Raw genomic sequence first — 26493 nt, 5'->3', positions numbered from 1 at the left:
AGTTAGATGCATATATCTCTTTATACAAGTGTCCATGACAAAAACTTCAAGGAGATAAAATCTAATTGGAAGGGACCGTGTCCCAGATCCGATAAATAAGTATTAATTTTATTTCCTCATCGAAGTTGTTCCCTGATTAGTCGTATTTAACGTAAACTCGCTATTTAAAAAAATTTGAAGTAGAGAATTGGGAAGGTGAGAAATCATAACACGGAAATAGGAAAAGATAGGCCCCATACATTTTGTCGCCCGTAACTTATTCTACCTGTCTTATTATGATTTTCCCATTTTTTGTGTGTGCAGAACCTTTCATTTCCCATGATTCCTCAACTAATAACATATTGTAACCACCATTTAACCCTTTTTACACTGCCCTATTCCCACACCCTCCACCATCACAATTCCACCACCTCCCTTTTTCTGCCACATACTCCCCTCTGGCCTGCGCAGCAGCTGCGGCGGCGCTAACTTGATACAATAAACTGATTACCTATAATAGTTGTCAACAACAATACAATATACAAAAACAATACATTAACAAAGTTGCTCTCAACAATCAAATCACTTATCCTCCTAGAATACATTGATGCAAATAGCGCAAAGCAGTTATTCGTGTTTTTGACCGTGTTTCATCAGTTTTAAAAATCTGAAAAAAATTAGGATTATACCTTAAGGGTAGGGGTAACAACATAGCTTTTTTTCGACGCGTCTATTGCTTCCTAAAATTTCTAATTTAATTTTGAAAATTTCAAACTTATGTTTAGTTTTCGGTCAAACAAATTTTTAAAAATCAGAACGGTAGAACGTAATAGTATTTAAATTTTAAAATCAAGAAAACGAAAAATTTTAGAAAAATAAAAACTGAACTAATGGTAAAAAAACTATAAATCTTGTTCCAATTTTTTAGGGTTAATTTCCATTGTTAAGGCCTGAAACTTTGGGGAAACACAATTGTATATTTTTAATTTTTCAAAATACCTGGGAGCACTTTTCTCCATCTTAAACTGCTAGACCCTTTCCAAACTTTGCAATTTTATGACTATCCAAACATATTCCCAACCACCTGTCGTTTCCCATGATTTGTAAAATAAAAAAAAACAAGAATAAAATGTCCAATCTTATCGTAATGCATGAAAAAATAGGAACTTCCGCAAACCGAACCCTTATGGCAGCTAAACCCATAAACTACTTTGCGAAGACTGCAACGATAAATTCCCGGAGTAGTGGAGGAGGTTCTCACGGTTCAACAGCGAAGAATAACGCTCAACTCCGCCCCCTACACGTTCGTGAAAAAAATGTAAGGTCCACCCAAGACGGAAGATGCATTTGCTGGAACGGCGGAATGCACTTGGGGAAATAGTGTGCAATTCTCCACGCCCTCATCTTCGCCATCTCAGCCAATTCGCCCTTAAGCCTGAATCATACGTATTATTTCCGCCCCTTAGAGTGATAGGTTTTCAGGGACCAAAAGGAACATCGCTTGAACCGTCATTTTCTGAATCACACGGTCATTCTCACAGTCCCTTTCTCCATCTTATCTTCCGGTACTTTCCCCATTTACGACTGTCATTCAATTAAAAGCCGCTACAATATGGTGGTTTCCTGTTTATTTTAATTGTCTAAATCGAAATATTATTACTCCTGGAGTACCTACGTATTTCACACTTTCAGATTTTGAAATGACGATATCTATTTTTCGCTATTAAATGAAAAGTGAAAATTTTCCAGTGCAGGGTAACGCGACGGCTAAGTATGAATACTTGGAAAAGCCCGTTCGATGTCATTCTGGTTCCGACTGCCGCTGTGTGAAGCCACCTTGGTGCGAGACTATGAGCGCCGCTACGATGCAGGCCTCTAGCAGGTGTTAGAGTACCTTGCTAACACTAAGTGCTTGGCTTAGATAAGGATTATTTATACCCTATCATATGAAGGAAACTTTCCGACCATTAACAATTTTAATAAGTGATTATTAAGATATGTTTCCCTGAGCTCCGTACCACATGCATGCATTGGTAATCTCAAACGATGTAAAACTCCTGACTACTTGGATAGCATGTGGGCCCCTGTGGCGTCACATTGAGTGGCATATCATGGCATCATCATTTTCGCATCCAAGTGTGACTTTCAGGCAAGCTAGTTGACATATATTGTTGCATTTTATTAATAATTTATTTTGTTAGCTGAATATATTTCGCGTAAGTATATATCAAATGAGAAACCTCTCCATTTTTCGTTTGCCACCAGTTTTTTCCTTCCGTTTCGAAAACTGTGTGCGATGAAATCTTCATTACATAAAAAGACTACATTCCGTCAAAATAACATCATAAACTACAATTCAATACTGAAATTTAATGTTTTTAAATTTTGTTTTATTCCCAAACACCGAATACAGATCATATTGAGCCATTTTATATTGGGTATTCGAAAAATTTAACGATTCATTACAGGAACAACCAACCTCTGGATAGCGGAAACCTAACCAGGCGGGCTCGAACCCGCGATTTCTTGTATGGCAGGCAAGGACTTTACCCAGCCGCCACCTAAGTCTATAACATGATTTTGACGGAATGGCTTCTTACAAAATGTAAATAATATCGTCAGCAGTTTCGGAGGTGTAAACTCAAAAGGACCATCGCATCCATAGGCCTATTTTTTCAGCGCCTGAGAGAGGAACACGGCTTCCAAGGCTTCTACTATTTTTAATTGGCTCGCCGGCATTTAGGTGTCACGTATCAACTCCGACTGAAACCTCTGATCCAGCGACCCGTATCATATTTTTCATGAGTATCAAATTTCTCCCCGGAGTCGTCGCGGGTGAAGTTGCGAGGGGAGTCGCCTTTCCCCCCCCCCCCTTCTCTCCCTCGAGGCGCTTCGGCTTCGGTCTCCATGCCCCGGCGCTGCGGCTAGAGACCTTCGTGAGCCGTTAAATAGGGAAATTCAAACGCCAGGGCGCCCCCTTAATTTTACTAATAGTGGCCAAAATACGCATTTGTCAGGCTTTCTATTTAATGAAATCATCTTCAATCAGAAAAATGTTGATGAACTCTTAACTAAAATCTCTCCTCTTCCGACAAGTTACTATAAGGATAATCATTGAAGGCGGCCGAGTTCAAAATCGTCCATTTTTAATCGCAAGTATAGTGCCACTGTTGAAGGCCGCCAATTGAACTCCAAATATTTGCTCATTAATGCACTAACTTACTTATTCATGAACAAGGTATACGCAAAGTAGAAGGCCATAAAGGGAAGAAAGCTAGAAGATTGCTCCTTATAATGAAAAAAAAAACACGAAACCAATAATTGGCTGGCGTGATTGTGACGTCACCTCCAAGCGTCATGAATCGAAAGGAAAATGTAATATGTGAATTGTGCACAAGGGGATGTGAAGGGGATCTTAATGAATTGAATTAGCCTTTTTAGATGCTTAATTTTCCAGAATTTCTTACATCACGATGAGTTTAAGGAGGTAAGGACCGTCTCTAGTCTATCTATCTAATGTAACATTTTTATGGAAATATTTTAATCGAATTTTGTATGGACTTCATCCAGAAATTACAATACGAATGGACATTATTATTATTATTAATGGAGATATTTTTATATTGCATTATGGCCAATGGATCTCTAAATATTATTTTTTTTATTTTTCCTATTATAAATTTCATAAGTCGACTACATCATCAGCTGTATTGCTGCATCAATCTTAATGTAAAATTAAGTCACCCATAATTTCTCATAATCTTACAACTGGCATAAAAACATCACAATTGCATCTAAGAGAGGAAAAAATCAGAAAAAAGGCTATTTTCGGCGAAAAAGAGAAATATTCCATTCCGGTCTTTCACATGCGCAAATCTATAGGTTTACCCGTAGGTGGAACACGTATTTCTTGGTGCGGTGGAGTGAACCTCCACCGTATGTGCCTGTGTCATTTTCCAAGATCTCTTCATCTCCGTAAACTCTACGAAATCGCCCTTAGGGGACTTTTAAGCACTATGTAAGGCTCTTTAGGACCTTTTGGGACTTATGTATTCCTGGCGTTCCTCTAGATGAGAGAGGAAGGGGATTTGCAAAAAAAATATCTAAGATTTTTTCCGTTTGTGGGTCACGGCATCCAATCGCTCTGAACGAAAATAGCCTATGAAATAGAGTATTTTTACCGCTACCCAAGTTCAGCTACATTGATAAATGGCAAAGTAAACAAATATGCTTACTTTTTTATCCCAGTTGTTTTTGATAGTTGGGATAATTGCCATCTCTGTTTTTGTTTTCTAATTATTATTGGCCCGAAAATCCCCCCCCCAAAAACGGTAACAACACTCAAAACCCAAGATGTCATTTTTGAAGGTAAGTCGCTGCATAAATGTTGCATTTGACAATAATACTTTAGGTGCGCGTATTTTTTTGACGCGCCGATGACTTTTAAATGGTGACCACTGTACGAAGGAACGGCGAGCACTTTCTTCAGTTAAAGGACAGATAGTTATTACAACCAAATGGAAGGTAAAGCCTATTGCATCCTAATTAAGATATATTGAATCGGCTGTGGACTGCAAGATATCGTTTAGGTAATAGAAGTAGAATTGGAATTTTCCATAACTTTCCTGAAATCAGCCGTATGTCAGAGTACATGGAATCATTCCACTTGCTAAGGCCAGATACTGGTAATTACGTAATTTCGTTTATTTTTTTGCCGCCGGCAATCTGGGTAATCAAAAAACACTCTTTGATTAAAAGTTCTAATTATGAATAATCTGACTGCTAGGATGATTAAAAAAGGACAACAGCGCAACAGAGGAATGCACTTCCACGGAAGTTAGAGAGTCCAATTTCTTCCGTGCACAACAGTTAAATCGCTTTAAGGCATTGAAATAGTATAAAGATAAGGAGGGGAAAATTCTAAAGAATTACAAATGAACGACACCCCTTCATAATAAAATTTTACCTTGGACGCAAAATGCTGATTAGACGAAGTTATAGCTTGTTAAAATACTAAATTCAAGATAAACCGTCACCAAAACTCAATCAGCAGGTTGTTAATGAAATAATTCAAATGATAGGTATTTGTTAATACCCTGATAATGAATTTCAATATTTTGAGAGCACGGAACGAGCTTAAATTTTGGTTACTGTTTCTTATGGGGGCAAATACATGTTCACCTGACCGTATTCACCGACAATAGCCAGTTGAAGTCTATTTAAAATCATTCGTCTATTCTTGTGCTCTCCTATTCATCCAGCGACAAGCAGCAGCCCTAAAAAACCATTGAATACTCAGAGTGAGGTATTAAACGTGACGAGTAAGAAAGGTTCAGATCAAACTCCATGGGAAAGGCAACGTTTGGTGTGACGATCAAACCGAAGCTTGAAGCGGTCGCAGAAAAATAAGTTTTCAATAGGTAGGCTCCCACAGAAGCTCGAGTACGTAACAATTGATTCCATTTCGGAACCCAGAACTGGAGCTTATCATAATTCAACAAAGGCTTTCCCTTAGTGAGGAGAGAAAACGAAATCAGGATATTTTCCCAAAATATGGTAAGCATCCAGAAATCGATTCCCATTATCGACAACTCATTCCTGGAAAAGATCAAAGGAAGAGAAGGAAAAGGAGATGAAAGGAAAAGAAAGAATTCGGTGTCACGATTTTATTATGCTAGCACATAACTGGGGCGTACAGATGGGGGAGAAAATATTTTATTAAGAAGGTTCTTGGCTCGGAGGAGAACCTGGTAAGGATTCCTACAGCTAATTCTTTGGGAGATCCTATTTAAAACCTTAAAAATGATATGAAAATTAATAATGGGGAGATTTTCTCATGCATCGATGCTTCGATGCGTTTGATAAAATTTAACATGCTGGCAAATAGATTATGTAATAGCAGAAAATCAACTACGTGCAGATTTTCATCGCTCAAAGTTCACATTCACATATTTGAAAAAAAATGAGCAAACATTTGGAGCGATCGCTGAAAATTTTAATAAAAATGTTTTATTGCATTTTTAATACGTAATCTCGCATTTATGATATTTCTTCACCATTTTGAGCTGTGATTAAAAATTTGTAACGAAGCTTTGCCAATTACTTTTCAATAAATGCAGTCATCGTTGTCATTAAATGTAATAAATAACAGATAATTAGCTACCCTTTTTCATTTTTTATAAGTGATAAGATCATGATGACAGGATAAGCGTGCTGAGAGAAAAAATATAAAAAATAAATTTCTCATCCTCAGAATTATTTGTTCACTTGCTCGATGGTTAATCACCTAATCACCAGCTAGCTGTAACTTTATTTATCACATATTGTCCCAAAGTCAATGAAGAAATGGCATCATTTCGAAAGGCAGCTATCTTTGTCTGTAACGGCTAATACTCACGGTCTAAATCCCACTTCACAAGATCTGTAGGCGTAACTTCTGCTGCGCAAATCGACATAAATTCTAATTAATAGGCTAAACATTACGGAGCCGAAATCTTGCCCAATTACTCCTGAATGAGAATCCAACATTCCCTAAATAGGAACGAATTCGGAAAATAGAAATTGGAAATATCCTTTCAGTGCTACGTATTCCTTTAAGTTAATCTCTTAAATTCATCAATATATCGCTTCCCTAGGATCGATTCCCTTTACTAGACCAGTCTACTAGACCAGACCACTAGACCAGCCTCTTCTATTTGGAGACACATAAATTGTTAAAAACCCACACTATCATATTTGATTTTCCGTAAATGCCTGCTCATCATATTTGTATATTTTGCAAATAAATGGTACCTGACGTCACCTCGTGGAATCTATCATTCCTGTTTAACCAAAAATAAAAACAAACTGTATAAACTTCCACTTTCTACTCACACTATCACGGTTTCGCCAAAAAGTCTACATCAGCAGGTGAGCGATCGATTAACAGAACATACTCCTAAAATATCAAAACTAAAACCCCAACCTTCCTTGGCTTTTATCGTTGAGAAATACTATCTGAAGAATTCCTTGGCTGGTGTTGTTGACTGCTCGACGAAACCATGGTCATTTTACCCGTAATTTTTTATCACATTAGTTGAACTTGAATATTATATTTTCGCATTTTGACAGGTAAATGTTTTCATGGTTGATAAACGGGCAAATGTTAAGAAAAGTCTTCTTTATAGAGACTGAAAATATAAATGTAATAACATAGAGTAAGTATATTATTATTATTATTATTATTATATTATTAATATTATACAATATATTATATTAATATAATATTATATATACATATTATTATATACTTACTCTATGGTAATAATGAAAGTTCAAAAGGATTAAACCACGAAATAAAAATAAGGCTTTTCAAAACGGAATGGTGAGTCATTTTATTCCAGCCTACGCCGAATGTTTTTGGCATGCCATCTAGTTCAAATAGTCAACAACGCACACACGACAAAGCATCAAGATTAATCAGGAATAATCTTCTACTACCACCGCTTAATATTATGCACTGGTCCTAAAAGTTAACTTGTGAACAAAGTTATCCTGTATTTTTCTTTAAATTTCCATATTTGATAATAACAATAATCTAAAAAGAATTCAATCATAAGCCCATTACATTAAAGTGAGCCCATTTTTTACTTCTTTCTCAGCCTATTGTTAAAAAATCAATAGCCGCTAACTCCATGATGCAGTTCCGCAATTAGACCGAATACCACATGGCATAAACTTGAAATACCCTCTGAGGGTGCCTTAATGCCGCAATGGCTTATAAAAAAATAAATAAAAAAATAAAGGCTATCCTTCCAAACTGACAATTGTAACTGCTGATTAATTCTTCACGGGTTCTCAACCAGTTTAACTCAGTCGTATAGGCCGACGTTTCGAAAGACGACATGTGTCCCATTTTTAAGGCGAGTCACTCAAGGAATTACCAATTTCACACGGAACAGAAACGACCCAGAGTAATCCACATTCACGGGATATTCTCACATTATTATTAAAGAGGTCAGTTTCCTTCTCAGTAGCACCATGCAGTACGAAGATTTTATGGTTTGGAAGTGTCGGAGGTTTGAACCCGGGACACTTGGGTCAGTAGACAATCACTCTACTCTGTGCGCCCATGATCCAAAGATTCTAGATAAATGTAAAATGGTACGGTTAAAAAAATGAAAGATTGCAGCTCACCATGACTTCACCACATTTACATACACGTGGACTATTATACTCCATATAGCTGCAACTGAATTTCATTGTGAGATTGGATTTCCTCGAAAAGCCTCTTTCTAAACTCATGGAAATGATGTGGGAAGTCATCTGTTGAGGCATTATCGTAGGAGATGTCGCTAGACAGTACATTCTCTGAGAGTATTATTCTCGCACGTAGCGTCATAAAAAAAGAAGCATCAAATGCAACGCCACATTTCAAATGTGCAACTACATTATGACAGATACGCTGGAAATATTTTCATTGCATTGTTCTCTACCTACCTACATGCCTTTTGCATTCCCATTAAAAGCTCACAGACTGCGCAATCCGTTCTTTGGCGAGTGCCCCAGTAACGAATCTACGTTTGTTTCAGAATCACATACAAATTCATCATGACATATTATGAAGTACAAGCAGGGTAAGCATGCACAGAACACAAACAATACCTTTGCCATAATTGAATGCTGTCCATATAAACCTTATGAACTCTGTCGCACAGACATTTTATGACGTAAACTTGAGCAGCTAGTCTATATAAAGCCACTATAGCATAGGAAACCAAGATGATGAGGACTATTACAAATTGAAAAAATTGTCTGTATTTTGTTAATATATTCTATTAGTTTCTCTAGGTTCTTGTGCTCAACTTATTTGTCAAATTTTGGCGCGATGAGAGGTCAATAAAACCTTTGGTGCCAATGATTTCACGCGTACAATTACACTGAACACTAACAAACATTACAAACATTAAAAATTGTTATTTTTAGTCACCAGCAAAAATATCAGTTAAGCGAGCAAAGGCTACCAAAAATAGGGCCACGGATGTAAAAAATTTGAACTTAATCGATAGATTCGGTTTATCATAGAAAAATGTATTACAAAAAGAGTTTTCAAAAGAAATTTTGGGAGATGTGTATGTATCCCTTCGTATAGGAAAAAAAAGCTTTCTGAACAGGTGCCACGAGTTTCTGAGGTTCCAATGGCATTAGTGCAGAGGTCTCCAAACTTTTCAATGTTATTGGATCACATTGCATATTTCCCACATGTATGCGAGCCGAAGGAATAAAAGGATAAAAATTTATATGCCAGTGATTTAGTTTCCTAAAAAATTAGGGCATAAAAATAGGACAATTAAAAAAATATCTTGTTGGAAGAAATCAGGGTAAAGTAAATATATTCCTGCCTTTAGTTTTATGCAACCTAATTAGTGTGACGAATGATACTGTCAAGTCGTTTTGACTTGAAAATTTCATTAAAATCAGGCTACAGATTAGATGAGCCAATTGTGAGAATTGATTTCATATGACTATCAGAAACCAGTCAGCGGCCCCAGTATAGAACTGTTCAATGATGCACTCAGCCGTAAGATAATTTTTTTAGGCCTACACGCAGGGGTTTGTTTGAATGATGAAATCAAGTGTTGGGCCGAATGTGACTAGCGGAGCCGAATGTGACCCCTGCATTAGTGCACAAGCCATAGTATCCATGGGAAGGCTCAAAACTGAAAACCCCGAATGGCGAAGAGATTGGACTGAAAGTAAAATCAATGCATGACGAGCCTTTTTAGGCCTGTTCGTCCTCTACATCTTTCCATTGGGTCGCACGGTATTCGGAAATATTATGCGACGTCATCAGTGTTCAATGACCATAGTATCACATTGCTCTAGCCTGGTTAGGCAGGATTGGACGCAGTCGAATAGAAAATTATATGGATTGCATGATGACTTGGCGAATGTCACAGAGAAAATAGAAATGTGATGGTTAATAGGAATCCAAGGATTTGGCAGAGGCATTGTCTTCGTGACCGAGGAGGTAGTAAGATTTTCCAACGACGATAGATTCGATGGTATTATTTTTCTTCTATGGCTATTCAATTTTTCGAAGATACGGGGAAAAAAATACGATCCCCTTCATCTGAAAAGCGATTTTTCCAAACGGTGCGGTAGTGAGACACAAATTCCAAAGATGCCTACACAATGTTCCAGATTTTGCGTCGGAAAATATATGGTGCAGAAAATGACCAATTTTTTATCGAACAAGCTCTTTTAAATTATTGTTTTCAAAGTAAAAAATTCATGCAAGCTGACGGATATAAAGCACTGCAGAAACAAGCGACTTTGCACGCAGTCACGCGCACGAGTGCAAAGTAAAATACTTACACCAAAGGATAAATGCAAAAAAGTTTCTCGGGTTTTCCACCGGTTGATGTTCTCAATGTCCCAACATGGAGAAAAATTTTCTGCACCTGAGACGCCGGGAAAACCTAAGATAATACACCAATGGATGAAATTCGTCATGAAAAAATATTTGACTTGGCCGAATTTGAATCTCGGCTGAGTCACATATGTTTTCATGGCGAACTTCATCCTATGGTATTTAACGGATATACTATGAAATAACTAACACAGAGATAACGTCAAAAAAATACTATACAAATTAAAATAATGGAATCTTGTCCTTATCGAAGGGCTTGCTCTAACAACAGCGCACACAGGATTAATTTCAGTAAATATCATAATAAAACAATGTTTACTTTTACCAAATCAAATATGAGGAGCAATGGAATCAAATTATGATCAGAAATTAATGATCTCAGTTTGCCATGAAAATTAAAAAAAAAATACATTTCCATGCTCACATGAATTCTATGATCTCATCTTGACTCTAAACACCGACGAGTCAAAAAATTTAGAAATATTCCGCAAAATATGAGAGAAATGTAAGCTACTTCACCTGAAAAATCGATGAAGATGCCTTGATAACATTTCCGTGCATAGGTCAACTGTTGAGCGAAATTTTTGAGGCGTGAGATTGTAATCTTATTTTCCATGGGATGATTTGTTTTGGATAATTTATTAAATCATTTTACGTTTCTGTATTTCCATCAAATTACATGTTCGTCAATATAATTTATTGCGTAGTTATCATTTACAAATTTATTTTCCGCTTCAAATCTCGTGTCTTTCCGTCCAATTTTTATGCACGAATTGATTTATTCATGCGTGGGATTATAATTTCCTGTTTCCCGCACAAAGAATGTTTTAATAACATCTAGCATATAACTTTCCCATCAGTGAAGGCTGCTGTGTAAATATCATTTTGCAAATTCCAGCTTGAGTAGGTACAAATTCACTGTAGCATTTTTAGGCGTGAGATGGAGATAACCTTGCAAACATCCATTTTTTATGCGCTAATATTCGTGACAAATCATCGATCCGCGACGCAGTGAATTAAGTGAACACGAGAGGATCTTCATTTATCCTTAAATCTCCTTTAATCACTGGGCCGAAGAAAGAGCATTTCCGTTTATTCAGGTTGGAGCTCCTCGGTGACAATATCCTTTTTGGCCGCATTCCACGATCCATTTTCTTAATTAAGGCTATCCCACGGGCAAATCTTGAATCCACTTGGCCCGTATGGCACCCTCAGTATCCTTCCATTTCGCTGCTTGTGCCCGCCTGTGAATTAGCGGGGACCTTACAGATTTCTAGTTTAGACATCATCTCCATGCAAAATGTCCCGCCCCTTCTTTCCGGCCAGAGAGACTAAATGAAAATTCCGCCCAATCCAGCTAGATGTGCAGTATAAATCTCAAGGGAGGAATTTTTTCTCTCAAAAAACATGCATTATTTCGTAATTTTATATACCGGAGGAATCACACCAATAGCATAAAATTCCTCACGTATTCCTTATGGGTGCAATCGTTTCATTTAAAAAATACATTCGTTGCAGAAAATTCTGAACGTGTGAATGAAACGCGTGGTGCCAAAATAAAACTCAGTGAAAGTATTGCAATCTTACTAACGTTATGGAAAAGTGGCCAGACTGAGCTGAGCGCAAAACGTAAAACAAGATGCTCAATAACGTAAGAGAGCATTCAATTTTCTTTCCACTTGATGCCACCGTTCCCAACGACTGTGATTTTTTTTAACGAATGAAGTGTAGCCCAGTGGTTACGGTGTATGACTGTTAAACAAAAGTCCCAGAATCGATTCTCGGAGTTGACAATTTTTTGGCCATCCTTGGTGACGGTGGGGTAAAGTTCTAGCCTGTAAACCGTAGGTCGCTGGTATGAATCCCGCCTAGGTAAGTGGTCCCTATCGGGGGAATGGACGTTTGGGTTATGCTTTGTTAATCCTCCGTAGTAAAGGCATCTCTGTTCTATTTACGGGGAAGTTGGAAATAAATTAAATTAAATTTTAAGTAATACATAACTTATACAGATGGTATATCACCGTTGATGATAACAGTCGAACATATTTCAACTAAATATAATAGGCAGAACAATTTATGAAATACCCGAATGATCTCTTCATCTACAATTTAAATCTATATATAAAACGAGAATGTCAGCATTTCGATAGTTAATTATTCCATGTTTACAGTAACATTTTTAACGGGTAATGTAGAGATAACCTCGCGTAGTCAAAGTTTGATCAATCAGTTAATTTTTCTTGGTAGCGAGTAAAATCCGTCTCTGAATCAAAACGGTAAGCATTTGGTGCATAGACGGAATTGCAACATGACATACATCTTTATTTATATCATCAAGCTTTACGCCGATTAAAAAAAATCTGACAGAAAGCCAATTGTTGTTATAGTAACTAGCTAAGTAAATCCTCCTTTTAAAATGGAACAAGTTGAGTAGAATTGTAGAATTGCTGGCGTAACCTCATCCACTGATAGATATATTTATCTCAAAATTGTCATATGACTTTGAATGACGGATATTTCTCATTAAAAGGTAAAATAAAAATCAGGAACATATGTAGGGTGGAATAATCAAAACATGAGCGAATCTTAATTAACTCTGCTTCCTAATATCACAAAGATCCGCAGACGCTCGCAGATTCGAGCTTAAGATATCATCATCTGCATGCAAAGACTGTAATCTTGAGACATGGTACCTTCAGCTAATTGGATGACAGAAGACCTTGTCAGCGGTTGCGTCGTTAGCAGCAGATTACGCAATGAGAACCTCATTTCCAAGGAGGACCAGGTAAGCTAAAAACATCGCTTGTGGCGACATTCGGTATAATCAAGACAATACTGCTCAAGAAATTACTTAACCGAACCCTTCCAATCTAACCTATACGATAAATATTCATTATAACTTTATACTTTTCATTTATAATCAATACGATTATACCTATGTATTAGATAATAAAATAATTAGTTTAACTCTCTATAAGTTTACCGGCATAACATCAAGCTATATACATTTCAATCGTTTTTAAAATAGGGTCTAAACAGAGAAATAATCAAGTAAGCAGACCTTAAAAAAACGTGTTTTAGTGATTTCTATACCACAAACCCTACCCGTGTACCTTTATTTACCAGTCATTGCTAATTATTGCTACTTTTCGTTTATTGCGTTTGTTTCGTTTATTAAACAAATTAGTGTCTTTCCACAAGCTTTAAAAATATAGAATATGATATTCTACAAAAAATTCCAAAAAAACCTTATAAATATTCGAAAAAAAAATTCCAAAGGGCAACTCTCGCTTTTATTAAAGTGGATTGATATGGTAATTATTAAGATTCTAAACGTATCATGCCAATATCGGCCTGAATTAATCTTCACCTCTGCATAACGTCACGTACGTAAGGTAGCAAATAAATCTCTCTGTTACAACTAAAAATGTCATTTCTTTCAAATACTTAGGCTTTACAAAGTACCATTCCTATCTTCACGTAAAAGTTTTGTTTTCCATCGATTTGCCTGGTTCTTCCCCGGGCTATCCTGTAGGATGTTTCAATTCGCGTTCTGTTTTATATAGTGTAATCAATGTTAAGAATGACTCATATTTGAATAACCTAGTGGACCTATATATACAATGAACTACCAAAGTATAATACGCACAAATTGTGCGAAAAATCCACAGAGAAAAATGTGAATAATTTTTTCATGCATTGCGGGTGACTCCGTGAAGTTAACTCCGTGGCTAGTCCCGCTATACTTAAATCAATACGCACAAGAACAAAAATGAGGCCAGGTCAAAATAGGTGCTTTGTAAATGTTGTTTTCCTTACTCGTCAACCAATTAGCATTGGAGGTCACTGACCTCTTCAGAGGGGCACGTACATCCCCTTGAGATAGCCTCTCGACCTTTTTTTTTTGTCGGATGTATCCTGAAAATTTAAGGGTGAATTTAAGCGCGGAGGTAGACGGCAAATTAGGGGGGAAAATAGGAGAGAAAAGGTAGAAAAAAAGTCATGTGCCCCATCCACCACTCTACATTTCAAAATGTTTATTTTATACCACGGGAAGATGAACCCTAGTGGTTTATCCATCCAACCCAGAGGATGTGGATGACCCTGGAGGCAAGGGAGTCAAATCACTGGGTGGCGTGGAAGATGAAAGAAAGACCGAACCCGTGAGCGCATTGCACAAGCCACCCAATTAGCCAGCGTGCACGAAGTGAAGGCGACGACGACGTAACAGGTGTGAAGCCATGTACGGCGCCATTGTATGTCACTTATAAAACCTCACACGTGAAGCTCACGCTCTTACTTTGCTATCTCTCACTCTCTATAACACCACCGCACTTGGCCGAGATAGCGCAAAGCGAAACTCAGCGGAGAGGAAGCTGATTGTTCCTAATTCGATGGCGGTAGAGTCAGGGGTTACTCAGCGGAGGATTAACGACAAAGCTTAGAGAACAATGAGGGGCTGAAGTGCTTTAAAATCGTAATGTTCCCAAAGATACGATCGATTTCAATGGCTTAAAGCTAACATATTTTCAGCAATATGAGCTAAATGAATTCGCCTCTTAATGTATATCACTTCGTGATTTAAACTTCTGAAACTTCTGTAATTATGAATTAAACTCATAGGGAGAGGATATCAGAAAAATTAAATTTTGCTCCTAATCTCACTAATTAGCATGCAATAAGGGAACCTAGGGGTTTATTTAAATGAGTAATGAATTTCATGCAGTTTTAAATCATTGTTTTTAAGATAGAAGAACTATAATCATAAAATCTATCCGGTTTCAAACTTTCAGAAATAAATATTGTTATTGCTAAAAAAATTGCAATTAAAAGTTACAGGAGCTTCTTGATAGTTGATACCCAGTAGAACATTACAGAATGTATAAATGTGTTTTTTGACCCCAGCCAGAGTTTGCTATGTACACGTAACTCTTGCGTATGAATCAGCGAAATATTACATGGGATCGATTCAATAAAGATGATACGATTACAAATAAGTTGAACTCATTCATTTCGGCCACGTAAACTTTACTTCAACACGAAACAACTGTGATTTTCTAAAAATTAATATTGAATAAGATTTTATTTGTATTTTTACTTTAGGAATTGTAATTATTATGACAGCTATAATTGGCGTCATAACAAATTGCTTGATTGAATGATCCATTCCGACTGAGAAGTACTATAACTCTATCCTCGGGCCATTTAACACAAATTATCAGTAATATATATCGCCAGGTTTATACAATTCATTATAAATTACTTTTAAAAGCCAGGCCCTTTTAAGCCACTAGATAGGGTCGACATCTTTTACAAATAATTCATTAAATGTTAATTTTAATTCCTCTCAAAAGAGAAGCATAAAAAATTCACACAAAAATGTTTCTATTGAGAAAATTTGAGATTTGAAATTGGTGGTTTCCGACGATATTTTTGGAATTTGCGGAACATTCTGAATGAATAACCTAAACTTTGTTTCCCGACTGAATTTTTTGACGTACGCTGTATTTTTTATGCATTTTGTAGAATTTAGTCCTCACAAGAAGGTAAAGTTAAACGCCGAAACCGTGATCGTGTTTCAATAAAACATTCTGTGGAAAAGCAAACTTTAAGTTAATCATCTCAAATTTTAGTTCTTAAGGAAACCCACTGTAGAAAACTCCATCCACACAGAAGCAGATGGGAATCTTGTCAATGCCCGAGTTATTTTTTGCTTACATTTGAGGCTATTTCATTTACATACGCCTTTAAGGGGAGATATCATTCAGAGGGGAATGTGGTCCTTAGTATAGTTTAACTCTTTGCTTAGGGACAGTGGTGGAGTGGAATAATTGAGCCCCTAGGGACACGGAAAAGGGTATGTCGAATTAAGGGTTGAATGAGGGGGATTCATCGCGACGTGGGGAAACGCTCTGCTGCAGCGGATAGTCATTAGGAGACCCGACTTGGGGGCAAAGGGACGCGTGGTGGGATGAGGATATTGTGTCGACGGTGAAGGCTTGCCATAAGAGGAAGTATGTGGCCGCTATTCTACACTTGCTTGTCTGCATCGAAGGGCAGCCTCCGCAATTCGTAGCATATATACGAAGCAAAATGCTATCCTCACATAATCTTCTCTAATATTTAAAATTTTCGTGTAACAGTGATATTAATGGAAAAAAGCAATTTAATTTAATAAAGATTCACAGGAAGATAGTTATTTGAGAGCATAAAAAGTAAGCAAAAATAAATATATTTACTAATAAAGCATTCGGAATACCTCGAGGAAAAGAGAATACACTCCAAAATGCCAAATTTTAATTTTAAACTGTAAACTAAAATCGATAACTTCGCGATGCCTGTAATGAAAACGGCAATGGATGCTTTGTTTCAGTGGATAGGGACGACAAACTCTGCGTTGAATGAATGGGTCTCTCCAATTACCCTCCTTAAATAATGATGCTTATCGGTGTAGAGTCCAGCCATAGTAAAAAAATTGCACCAAGGCCTAACTTAAGACGATAAAAAAATAATATATTTATTGGCCACTGGGTTTTGGAGATCGATGCAGCAAAAACATCGATGGATATCGCTTTCAAGTGCGATCAATAAGGAGAAATGGAAGAACATGTGGAAGGGAGAAGAAAATAGGTCATCCAGTATGTTTCGAATGCAAGTAACTCCAAGATATTTACTATCTTACCATATAAACAAACAGAAATATTTCGTTTAGTATATCATAATATTAAATTTGAATCTTGGAGTGTACTTAAATTGAAATGCAACTTTTGCCGACATTTCGGTTCATTCATAAACCATCATCAAAGCTAGAAATGAAAAAAGTGTGCATTATTTAGATAAATCAACAAAATAAATGGCTAAAATAATTTTTCTTATAAAAAGAAGCATTCACTAGTAAATGAACAAATAAAAGAGACTAGAATATAAACATAAATTTGGCCATGTTTATTGATGGTAACTAAGGTAATACAATTTATGGTTGCCTGTCAACTTTGAAAAATGAAATAATAAATAATTTTGCTTAATTTGTTCTAAATTGATTTTTTAACAATTATTTTCGGTATTTTATTTCAATGAAAGGGAGAAAACGATAAATATATTCTTAATTGGCTATGATACTAAAGCGATCGTAAATCTTACATAAAGAATATTGTTAGATTTAAATTCAAAGCAATCTAATTATAAGCCTAATCTAAGCAAACCAAAATTGTATTCGTTTTTCCCTTGAACAAATGCTTAAGGTGTTGGTTAAAGAGGATGAGAAAATTACACATATCTCCAAGGCTTTCTAAATATTGGAACAGCATTTTTGTGGGACGTTGTATGGCAAAATCTGCTGTAGATACAATAAGAATCAGTCCTATTCGAGTGTTTGATGATGTTGACTTGGAAACATGCAACAAGATATCTTAAAATGAAAAAAGTTACACTTTCTTCATAGATATGTGCAAACCGTAGATATTCTCAAGAACAAGCAGTGATTCAACGTGCAAAAGTTAATGTTGATTGCAAAATTATAATTTATTATTGCTTTATTTCGTCTCCTCTTATAATGGGAACGTAAGTTATAATACTATTTCAGTATAAAAGACCTTTACAACTCAAAGGGTGCTTTCCATTCATTGACACACGTCGACACAAGTCGACTTGCGTCGCGGTTTTCGTGTTCCATTCTGTGTGTGTCGCCGACTGTTGTGACACAATTCAACAAACTGTAACGCCCAGGAATAGGAGAGTTATAAACAGTTACCGCGAGTCGACACAAGTCGACGCGTGAGTCGCATGAATGGAAAGCGCCCAAACTTATTTAAATTTCTCACAAACACATGATCTCGCGGAAACTGTTACAAAACTACCTAAGGAAGACCGTTCCAATCCCCTATCCCCCGATGCAGGGTAGAATATATTACCGAATTGGATAGCTGTTTCGGAGGGCCCATTTTTTGTTTGTGTTTTTCTTCTTGACAAATAGTGCGGCTCTTTAAATCAATTTTAGCAACTATCCTACTCGGCAACTGAATTTTTTTATTAAGTAGTGTATTTACTTTATAAATAGTGTCTTTACCATTTTATTTAGCGTAAATTGGATACCTCAATGTGGGCTAGAGCTCTCTCTAGACCATCTCAGCATCCGCTACTGGTATCAGGTGGATTTTATTCTTCCAAGCTATCGCTGGGCGTGTAACAGGAGTAAATATTATATTAAAAAATTTCGAATTCAATTTACAGGCTATAAAATGCTTCCACTAGGTTCCAAATGGCTCATTCTGTCCCATTAAAGCAGAAGGATTTGTCGAGGGTACGGCGGTCGATACTTCAAACGCCTTCTGCCGCTTTGTCTCGCAGAGTGGGCGCGCATGATAAGCCAAGGACGCCAAGACCTCTTCTCCTCTGCGTCCAGCCGTCGTCATCACAACGCCGTGTCCTCAAAAGGACTCGAGACCTCCCATAGGAGTCCCTCTATATATGAATGTGTTCCCCTCCTCTGCCCCCTGGTGAGTGAATAATGAAAGCAGTCGTCTCCATCCTGGGATGAGAGAGATCTGAGTAGAACAGCCTCGGGTGGGACGAGAGCGTATAAAGGTACGAACCAGGTCGCTCTGTTGCAGAACAGATGTCTCGAAATGAGGGTGCATCTCCAGTTAATTTCAAATTACTTAAAAATAAAAAGCCACGAGAATACAGGGAAACAGGTGACAGTGAAATACCTGATATTATTTGATGCTTTTCCGGCGAATGATGTGGGTAAACTCGGGATTCCCACCGGGTTAATATTTCCATAATGGCCAACGTTTCAAGCTCCTACTCTAGGCTCATCCTCAGGGATGCTGAATGTTGTTTTATTTGCTAACAACATTCAGCCCTGATAATAAGCCCCGAGTCGGAGCTTTAAACTTTGGCCATTATGGAAAAATTAACCCGGTGAGTATCCCGTGAAGAGTTTACCCACCTGGTCAGGCCTGGTAGAAATTAATTTCGTTGTGTGCTTGGGTGTGTGGTATGAGGACTTCCCGCATATAATGATATATTTCGTTTATTTGCAAAAAATTAAGAAAAATAATTTTATTAGACTGTTATATGGCGTAATCTGATGTGGATACAACAAGTACTAGACTTATCCAATTACGAAACTTAAAATATGAAACAAGAACGCATCATGGGGTGAATTAAACTTTTTTTAAATCCTTCATTAATATACGCAAAAACGTGGATATTCACGAAAACTGGCTGTAGTTTAATGCAAAAATTTAATGATAAACAATTTCTACAAATTCTTCTACCAATAGCTTCCTAAAATCGGCTATACAATTCGTTTTCACAGCGCTGAAACTTAAATTCATCGTTGGTTATTGGCAGACATTTTACAATGTAAATGTATCGAAAAATTGAGTGTCAGAGGAACCAGATGTTCCTTCACCATACATATCACGGGTGGATGCCAAAATAGAAAAATTTCGGGGAGGAAAGGGCAGCCCCCAAACCTTACCCGTGCGTATGTACCTGGCTTTAATATAAATTCGTGGTTCAACTCCTGATATGGGGTTATCATTTTTCCTAAGTACAATCTAAATCTATCCCCATTTACTCGATAAGTTTGAAATATATCACACACTAATGATGATGTAGACATACTATATTAGCTACCTACTTGGCCATGTGAAACCAAAATATAAATGGAAAACGAAAAGGAGACTTTGTTGACATCCACTGATTCATTTCGTCCGTACGACATTTTTCGAACCATAGAGGTCATTATAAAGTACTTGGTAAGCTAAGGTACTTGAAAATGACCTCTATGGTTCGAATCATGTCGTACGGGCGAAATAAATCAATGGAAGTCAGCGAAGTCTCCTTTTCATTTTCGAATATTAACTTCCACATAGTTGAGCCAAAGACCTTTAAACGAAAATAAATGGAGGTTTTTGCCAGTTTGTGAAAATTAAATCACTTAGAAAGACTTGCTCCTTACTCATTTTCAGGTCCTGGGGTATATTTTGGTCTATGAATCTCGTCAAACCATCCCTGAGGAAGGCAGTGACATGAAAGAGACATTCATTGCTTGGCGAGAGGGAATCCAGTGTGACAGGGCGGAAACAGATCGGGGAGAGACAGGTAGGCGTATTCAACCGATGGGGGCGGAGGAGATGGTGGCCACGCTGAGAGGACGTCTTTCTTCCACAGTTTTTTTGCCATCTCTCAATTTCAAGGGAGAGGTCTGACATGCCTTTGTACCCGGAAGAAAAGCCTAAAACAGAAAGTACGCGGTTTGCGATCAATTCATAAAATATGTTATCGATGTTTTTTTACTCTTGATTTATAGTAACTTTATCCATCTTCCACAGGTATTCTCATTTCTGCAACTTTTCTGGACCTTGAAATATCATTATAACTACTTAATTACTGCGTAATAATATTTATATATTATTATCAAATTAAAATTTGCTTCGCATCAATATTTTTAGTACTACTGGGGAAATTAAAAAGAATTTCGATGGTTCGTTTTAGTTCATATGTTATATTGTTATGGATTAGCCATTACTGGTACTACTTATAGGAATTTTCCCATAATGAGTGTAACAGCTCAACTGTTTAGCATGCTGATGAGAGCAATGTTGCTTTGGTAATTTTCCACTCAACGTATACTCACTCAAGTGGTTTCAACATTTAATGTAACATTATTATGGGTTCAAAATCGTATGACCGAGGCAGTATTTCACTGTGACACTGAAAACTGTCGTAACTGGTTATGGGAATACACATTTTGTGGCTAATCTCTGACTCGCTATAACTCACATCACCATATAAAATATCATAGTTACTACTCACATGATTTATTAATTATTATACTGTTTTTGTAAAATGGACATGCTCTAAATGTATGAATGAGTTGAAATACCTCAATACATGCACCAAAATCTCCTGTTTTCTATATATAAAAGATATATTTACATATATTTCAAAGCAATTCAAGGAGATGATGTAAATAGCAAAGAAAAGGCAATTCCTACAGGGAGAACTGAGCGCAAATTTCACTCAAATTTGAGAAAAAAAATATGACAAGAAAACAGCCTGTGAGAAATAATTTCTGCGCGTTTCATGCTATGCTGAGCTATGAGATTCTCTTGACAGAAACCGGAGCTCATTACCATGAAAATATATACCGAAAAGACCGAATTCTTATGCTGAGATTTTAGGTAAGATAATTTCGAGGAGGCTCGCGGAAGCATTAATAAGAGCATGCCGTGTAGTAGTGAAAATAAGGGAAGTGGAAAATTTAGACAGTTGGTACGACCCAGTGCATTTACGTTCAATTCCAATTCCTCTGCATTCATCTTCTCTTCATGATGACTCTTATAGAGACTTCATACATAAGAAGAACAACTCGCTTGTAAAATAAAGGGTGAATTTAAGAGGCCATTGACATTTGGGAACCCTCTTGAAAATTGCATTGCTATGAAAGGCATCATCAAGATTTCGGAATTTTTTAGTTTAATATTTTGGTGGTTATTTAATTAAATTTAATAATTTCGAAACGCCTGACTTCGTATTTTTTAAATATTAGAAAATGAATGAGGTTTTCCACGAATTTAATATATTTCCGTAAAAATGATATTCCAATTCAAATTGAAGGATGAGACCATACATGGAGTTATTAGTTTATATTCAAGGGTACTGTTGAAACAAATATTGAAGTAAAATATTTATTTAATATGTAACTCCCGCACTAAAACAGAATTACGCAGCTTTCCAAATCGCCGTCATTATACAGTAAAATGTTTAATATTAGGCAACCGAAACAATTTAACCAACCGAATTTATTGACAGAAGAATAGAAAAAATGTTGTATCAGTCAAGTTTTAAGATCTGTTAATATTCAATATTGGTACCTGAATGTTTACGTTAGTTATTTAAATTTTTATTGAAAAATAAATGAATAATTGTGATTAGCCTAGGATTTTTAATCTTGCAATGGTATTTGAGAGTTAAAGCAAACCTACTGGTAATTAAATACTTTTCCTCGCTAAAAGAAATTAGTAATCAGTATACTTTTTTATGCCTCATGAGTACTTATTAAAAAATTGGCAGTTTTATTACCATTTCAATCCACTACCGAAATATATTAGCTTATTCAAGCAGATATTAATATCACTTACATTGGATATGAGAGATTATGAATAATGTTCGTTATCAATTATTTGGAAAAAGCATCTATTTGAGCCGATCGCGCCTAAAATTACTGTTGCTCTCAGGAACCACGGGAGGCGCTGCTACACCGATCGTCCGTGACGAGAAGCAATGTACTAGGCACTTGAACGCGAGCAGTCGACCTAGGTAGTAATAAATCATTAGCCATCGCCTAGTCACCTGGGAGCCTCGTCCGCATTGGTCTGTCCTTTTTAACTTAAAAATTTGTTCTACGCAAATAAAAATCTAAAAGTTATTCGAACTAAGCCATTTCGGTATCGATATCCTTTCTTCGATTCTGTTAGCAGTATCATTCGAACAGCAATCTTCTATTAGGGAAGGGAAACTATTAAGAAACTTGTTTTACTAATACAACTTACTTCGATTGGCTGGAATATTTAAAATTCTAAAGCTATGAGATTAATTTTAGCATGTACAATTTAAAATATTATTTTCCACGAAAATGGTTTGGATGTCAAAACGGAGTGAATTAGGACTCTCTTCGTGACTTTTCATTTTATACTTAGAAATAATGTCACTTGGTCAATCAGAGTGCATCAACTGTTCTTTCATTTAGAGCTCATGAGAGGTCTCTAAATTTTATACAATCGATCTAATTTTTAAGCAAATTTATTCTTTTCTCAAGGCCATAATTATAGGCGCTAAAATCAAGAAATTAAACTTACATAAATATAGATATTAAGCCACAACTTACTCCATATCTTAGAACGCTGACTCCCTCTTGATAATTATATATTTTTTCAAACACTATTCTTCATTTTATTCAATAGTAGTAATGTCTCAAATAAATAATAATTTGAAATAAAATGTACTTTCAGAGAAGTCATTATTGAATTCAATCCATGTTATTCTCATTCATTTCAAATTTAAAGCAGTTGCAAGGCGCCGCCAGAGCTTTTGGAAGAGACTCCTCGACTGCTTGCGGTTGCTAAGTGGCTTTAGATGACTAGTCTAGCTTACGGCGATTTATGGAGGGATGGAAATAGCAGACAACACCGTTCTCCACAAGACTTGTCCCTTAACTTCCGTCCCCTATCCGCACAACCCCAGCGGACTTTCCCTCATTACTCTCTCGCCCGTTTCCATGTAAGACGACCGTCTTAGGCACTACCCTCCGAGTCCAGCGCACCTGGTGTTTTCTTTGCTTCGTGTTCCAAGCTAGCCTCCATTCCCCATAGCAAAGTTGGCCGTTTAATTCGCTGTATCAGCGTTGGTGGAGCTGAATTGGGTTGGAGCAGAATACCCACTTACGAGAAGATTAGAAACATGACACGGACACTAATCTAATGGGTATTATACTACTGAGAAAACATTGAATGTGCTATTTTTAGAAGCATTTTGATTCTATAATCCCCAAAATAGAACTTACTGCCTGCAGTTTTCGAAAATAAATTACTGCAAAATGCAATAATGCAAATGTGCAATATTAAAAATTATAATGAAACCCTTGCAAAAATCGTTAAAAATATTTTGACTTTTTTTTTTTAATTTATCGCTTCTTTAAGTTTGAATTCATTTATACATCATCTAAAGGAAATTGTTACGCAGTATTGCATACTAAAAATTACGGTACGATCGATTAATTAAGGTACGGTCGCCTGGCACATGCATTTTTAAGACGCAAAATTGAATAGTATTTTTTGATGTACACTATGCGCTTCCATTTCCATTGCACATCCCAATACAGTTACGCTCATCACTTCCATCTTGAGACTGTTGTATATTTTATGAGAGGTATAATCCCTATTTCTACTTTTAAACAATGTGATTTAATAATTTAATTGTCATTGACGACCGGTTACTATGTATTTTACATTAATTTCAGGTGAAAAATGTGTTGAAACTGGTTGTGAAGTAAAATTGAAGTATTCATAGGAAAAAGTAACTTTTTATTTACTAATATGTAGTAATTCTATCATCACATGCCTCAAACAACCCTCAAAACTTCAAAAAAGATTATTATATACCAAGTAATCCACATTAACTGTTCTTAAATTAATTTAGTTCTTGAAGAAAGAAAAAATTAAACTAATCAATGCGATGATTTTTCAAATCAAAATAAAAAGTTGGTAAATAAAAATATCAAAAGGATCGTAAAAATGGTCCTACTCAACGACAATTGAAATAGCTCAAATTAACTGTCCATAAAATGATTCGTTTTAAGAGAAAGGAAAGCAATAAGCTATAATAAAATTTCTTATCAGCATAAAAAGCTGGTAAATATAAACATCAAAAGGATTGTAAAAGTGGTCCTACTAAATCAATGAACCTTCTGAAAACGTCCCCGGGAAAACTTGGATGAGAGGCCATCGATGAAACCGATGGAGTGCGGCGAAATGGCTTACAGCTTCAAAAGGAATCGAGAGTCCGTTTGAGTGGGACAGAATGGACACGAAGGTGGGTCAATCGCCCAAGGGATGAAAATAGAGGAAAAAATACCATAATCGCAGCCGTGGCCGTAATCAAGGCATCCATTGACTCCACGTTCCGCGGAATTAAACATCCGACGACACAAAAAAGCTCGGCGAGGCCAGTTTTAAAGGGTGAATCAAAAGCGTAACACTCTGTTGCAAAGAAAAGGCACTTTAATAGGAATCCCACCCGTAGCAACTCGGCATGGAATCCACAAAATTAGGAGCACACTGGTCTGAAGTCGAGCTTTGATGAATGGCCCTTTCTTTCCATGCGACGGCGACGGTTGGAAGAGATTGTGGAATTTGAAGAGAAAGACTAGAATATGGAAACAGGGCTTTTATTCAAACGCACGTAAAATATTCGTTGTGGCCTGAAAGACTTGGCGTGTTCCATCATTAGCATTGAAGACGAGAACATTTCGAAGTGCATCCTGTAATAAAATGATTATAATGAAAAGGTGCAACATTTTATATCAATGGTGAAAGATAAACGCGTTAAGTTCCATTAGCAATTTCTACTCTGTCTAAATTACATATGGTAAACTGGGAGCATATAATTATGCATAACAATAACATTTAATGTAGTAAAATAAATGAAAATGAATGCCTATGATCTTTAGAGGTTCACTCATGCAATAAATTCACATAAAAAAATGCCGGAATCGAATAATTTATTAAAGTTTCACGATCTAAGCAGAGCCAATTCTGGAATACAGATGCAGATAACAAGTTCTATCAATGCCTACACTACTTATTATGCCGTAATTATGATCCAGTCACCTTAAGCTATTTAGCAATGATGCCACACCACGAAAGAACGACGACTTTCCTCCCTTTGCAGAACACACGTATAGCTAGGCAAAAAGTAATACTCGCCCGGAGTACCGAAGCAGGTTGCGGACTTAGGAAAAAATATAACAACGCCTTGATTTCAAGGCAACATAGTCCAACTCTAAAGCAGGTAGCGTTAACTTCAAGGCACCTGCACCAACAGCTTTGTTCTAAAAAAACCTTCGTATCCTCATGGTGAATGTCTGCCTATGACACAGATTTAGCGGTCAACCACAAAGGCCACGATTACAAATTCGGGAATTTAGTCAACTGATGGTTTTCACGCATGCTAATAAATCGGGCATCAAAAATTAATGAAAATAGAGGGTTTCGAAGACTATGATCAGAATATTTTGGATTAAACTAGAGAAGTTATAGTTATGATTGAGGCTGAGATTGCTTAAAAAATTGGGAATAGACGTACCCAATGTCACATCAATAATATAGTTCAGAATCGCTGAATACTCACAGGTCAGACTGTAACAATAAATAAGGTAAATATGTTATTGAAGAATGGAATTTTAACACAGAGGTCTCTAAATATGGCGCCTATGATATCATTATGGAATAACTCCTGACTTCCAAGTTTGGCAGTAAAAATTCAGTAATTGAGGTGCCCATTTAGAAACACGGACTTGTATAATTATTTAA

General features: G+C 36.5%; 1 protein-coding gene across 1 annotated transcript in view; it reads right to left on the bottom strand.

Moving 5' to 3' along the window:
* LOC124158757 (alkaline phosphatase, tissue-nonspecific isozyme-like) overlaps window positions 1-26493 on the bottom strand; it is a 346999-nt gene that overhangs the window by 107839 nt on the left and 212667 nt on the right. The window lies entirely within an intron of this gene.

This window comes from Ischnura elegans, chromosome 5, assembly GCF_921293095.1.
Source record: "Ischnura elegans chromosome 5, ioIscEleg1.1, whole genome shotgun sequence".
NCBI classification, from domain to species: Eukaryota; Metazoa; Arthropoda; class Insecta; order Odonata; family Coenagrionidae; genus Ischnura; species Ischnura elegans.
The sequence above is the reverse complement of the archived record's forward strand: the minus strand, read 5'-3'. Positions and strand labels throughout refer to the sequence as shown.